This window comes from Helianthus annuus, chromosome 16 (genome assembly GCF_002127325.2).
Source record: "Helianthus annuus cultivar XRQ/B chromosome 16, HanXRQr2.0-SUNRISE, whole genome shotgun sequence".
Classification (NCBI taxonomy): domain Eukaryota; kingdom Viridiplantae; phylum Streptophyta; class Magnoliopsida; order Asterales; family Asteraceae; genus Helianthus; species Helianthus annuus.
In genome coordinates, this window is record NC_035448.2 from 167,618,074 (window position 1) to 167,622,332 (window position 4,259).

At 41.6% G+C, this 4,259-nt stretch overlaps 1 non-coding gene across 1 annotated transcript; it reads left to right on the forward strand.

Moving 5' to 3' along the window:
- The first annotated feature begins 3,089 nt into the window (after positions 1–3,089).
- Positions 3,090–3,195, forward strand: LOC118488698. Its single transcript, XR_004885242.1, has one exon. It is a non-coding gene; the product is annotated as a small nucleolar RNA R71 (small nucleolar RNA).
- Positions 3,196–4,259: the final 1,064 nt, after the last annotated feature.

Below are 4,259 nucleotides of genomic sequence, written 5' to 3' on the forward strand. Positions count from 1 at the left end.
CCGCCATCCTTCTAATCTTCATAAATCCCTCATCTTGAGTACTTTAACACCTGCATCATTAAGCATAAAGTGGTTACCAAGTTCAAGCAATTAACCGAATAAAACATGGAATGTGCATATATTTAGACCTTTTAAGGGTTGTCCTACGGACCACCCGTCACATCCCCACACTTACCCGTTGCTTGTCCCAAGCAACCAATTCAAAACCATTTTCAACCAAGAACGATCAAATATGCAAACCAAGCTAAAGTGCCGTCCTCTTACTAACTTTCTATCATACCACAAAGCACACCCCTCACAAAAAACTCTCGGTGACAAGAAAAATTAGCATATTATGCTAAACCACTCAATGCGTATATGTGTGTGTGTGCGGCAATAAGCTTGTATGAAAATCAAGTTTCCTCCTAACCAATATCTAGCATGCTTTTGAATCAAAGGAACTTATGGGTTGTAATGGGGCTAGGTGCAAAGGTAGGAAAATGGTGGAACATATATATAAGAGCTAATTTGATTTGACCCGGTTTTATTTCCAAAGCAAACGACTATGTACCAAAACATCATAAACTTCTAAACTACTATTGCACTAATGACTTCTTTTTGTATTTTTCTCATATTTTTCTTTTTTTTTTCTTTTTTTTTCATAACATATAAAACTCAACAATATATACAAAGACATCACAATCACAACTAAATTCCTAAACCGGGTCATCTCAATAGGGTATAATTTATATAGAAAGTAGGCTTTGGGCTTCAATCGAATGGCTTAAGGATCAAACATAGCTTTCTAAAGACCAAACCCCCACCCCTCACAATATCAAGCTCATATATGTAACGTATGAGGTCCAACCCACCAATTCCCGCACTCTCACACATCTAGACGAGGCATCCTAAAAGTCCCTTATCATCTTCAAAAGCATGCCAACTCTAGGATTTAACAAGCATTCACACACAAGTTCTATTTACACACTACACACACCGCCACTCAAGCAAAGAATTGACTCTCATATGTGGTTCAATTCTCACCAAGAAAAAGCTAAGAACGGGTGTCGGTGTGTTAAATGGTACAATATCAAGTTTTCAAATTTTTACACTTTTCGCTTGGACTTGCAAAAATTTTTGAATTTCTCAAAAATTTCCCCCATCCCCACACTTGGGATACATTGTCCCAATGTATGGTTTTGAGGGAAAGATCGCTTTCAACAAGAACACCCACATTTGCTTTGCATCTTGAACCCCAATTTTTTTTTTATTTTATTTCTAAAAACACCACCAACTTTAACAACCCAACAAACACATCAACATCAAAACATCACCCTACCTCCCAACCATAAACTAAAGCAAACAACTAACTATCAATATTTCAAAGCTAAAGAACACAACAAGACTAAGGAAAGAGTACATCGACCTGGTGAAGTTTGATATAACAAATGTTGTAGAAAATCCGACTTCCTATCACTACCTTCACACCAATCTCCGCACATCTTCCCCACACTTGAGTGTTGCCATGGCCCTGAAACATAAAAAGATAAAAATAGCAAGATCAATTATAAAAACCCGGGTTGCCTCCCGAGCAGCGCTAAGTTTCGAGTCTTCAGCCAGACCATGCCACCCTCATTTAAGGTGGCTCAAAGAATCGGTTCCTGCCATCTCCATCACTTCCTTGTGCCATTGAGCAAAATGCATTCATCTTGTTTTGACTCGGTGGGTAATCAAATACGCTCTTGCTTGAACCCATATGCTTTTCCTCACGGTCCGGTGGGTGCTTTTTTCTCATTCTTTGAAACACGTTTTTCATACAAACACTAGACTCACCACCCTTCCCCTCAATGGACTCATAACTAATCACTTTAGTTTGAACATCAAAAGACAACTTACGGTTCTTTTCGGTCATGGTAATAATCTCGTCTCTACAATTAATTTGCGCATTTGCCGTGTATAGAAACGGTCGACCTAAAATTACCCTTTGTTGTGATGCCATGTTGGTAGAAGCATAGTCCAAAACTAGGAAATCCACCGGGTATTCAAACTCTCCCAACTGAATCTTAACATTCCTAACCATTCCCCGTGGACGCCTCCAACTCCTATCCGCTAAGCTCACCATGGTGTCTATATCTTCAAGCGGACCAAAGTCGTACATATCGTATAGATCGCTTGGTAGCACACTCATGCTTGCCCCGTAGTCCAACAATGCGTGAGGGATTTTTAATTTTACCACGCGGATAGGCACGATTGGCACTCCATATTCTTTATCATTCTCGACTTCGGCATCTTTTTCCAAACCTGCATTCACTTGACACGAAGAAGTTAGCAATGTTTCATTAAATTTAGCATTTGGAACGGTGCTTACCACATTGATGTTAATGCTCTTTGTGTTCTTGGGATTTACCACCGTGTCACTTGGTAATTGACCTTTTGCTTTCTTCAATATCGCCACTTCATTTGCAAGTTGACCCATTTGGGTGGTCAAAGTTTGAATCGCTTTATCACGGGCCTCGTCCTTTTGCATCCGAACCTCATCACGTTGATTCATTCCTTGCATTTCAACTTGCATCGCCTTCAACATCTCCATCACTTCGTTTCCACCCGAAGAGCTTTGACCCGTTTGATATTGCCTTTGAAATCCTTGGTTTCCTTGGAAATTCGGGTTAGCTTGATTTGACGGGTTCCCATACCGAAAGTTTGGGTGGTTTCTCAACCCGGGGTGGTAAGTGTTAGAATTCATATTATAGTTTCTACCACCCCCTCCTTGACCTTGCACAGCATGAACCTCTTCATATTGCCCATCACCTCCTTGGCAATTTTCAGCCGCATGACCTATTTCATTGCAAATAGTACAAACATCATATATTTGATTAGTAGTTTGAACATTACCATCATCAACTGCATGAACTTGCGATCTCGTGACAGCCGGTCGTGCTCTCCTTGATGCTTGGGCTTTCCTCTTTGAGGTAATGGCCATTTGTTCCAAGAACTCCCAATCCTCATCTTCATAATTTGTGCCAAAAGTCCCATTTGTGATGGACATCAAATCTCGTGCATCTTCGGCACACAACCCTTCATGAAAGGCATTCATCAATTCCCAAAGTTCAATCCCATGGTGTGGACAATTTTTAATCATCATGTTAAAACGCTCGAAGGCTTCATGGAACATTTCGCCTTGTTGTTGTTGGAAACTCCTCAACCCCTTCCTAGCATCATTGGTCTTTTGGGCGGTATAAAACTCGTCTAGGAAAATTTGTTGCATTTCCGCCCAAGTATAAATAGATGCCGAAGGCAAAGTGTAGAACCATTTCTTTGCCTTGTCCTCCAAAGAAAATTGAAATAATACCAACTTTATATCATCGGCCGAAAAACCTTGACTCCCAAGAGTATTGCAAATTGAGTCATATGCCTCCAAATGGAAATAAGGCTCCTCCGTTGCTAGCCCCTTGTATTTCGGCAAACTTTGTAAAGAATTAGTTCTTACTTCAAAAGTTCTCCCTTGGTTGTTATGAGGAACAACCACCGGTGAAGGATTGTGAGTGATAACCGGTCTAAAATGCGCTTCAATACCCCTCGCATTTTCCCTAAGATGCCTCCTTGGCACACCAAATCGACCCCTTGGACGAACTTGACCCATTGGTCTTTGTATAGGCCCTTGTGGTGCATTGGGTTGTTGAAATTGTTGTTGTGGCACCGGTGGGTGTTGAATTGGTCTTTGGAATGGCGGTTGCACATGTTGTGGTCGAACTTGTTGCAAAGGAACCGGACGTTGCAATTGCGGCCCTTGTGGCCTTGGCCTAATATGTTGAGGTATGAGTTGTTGTTGTTGTACCCCACCAACATTTGGAATCACTTGTACTTGGCCTTGCATATAACCGTACTCCCCTTGCTCTCCATCACCCCCATAACCGTACCCATCTTCATCAAAACCCTCAAACTCCTCGTAACCTTCATCATACCCATCTCCTTGAATTCCCGACGATTGCCCAAATGGAAGAGTCGAGTATTGGAACCCCGACTGGTTGGATGGTCGAAACGATGTAGCATGGACAATGGTTGAGCTTGGTGCTATGGTATGGCTTGCATATGATGGACCCGCAGCTGGAAAGAAATGGGATAATGGTGGTATAGTGGTAGAAGGACTAAAGGTAATAGTTGGTTCTTCTTGTGTAGTAATGGGCTGTGTGATGTTGGTTGATGTGACATTTTGAAGTATGGTGGGTTCGGTAGTATTTGGTGGAATGGTGGTATTTGGTGAAGGTTGAGTGGATGTTGGT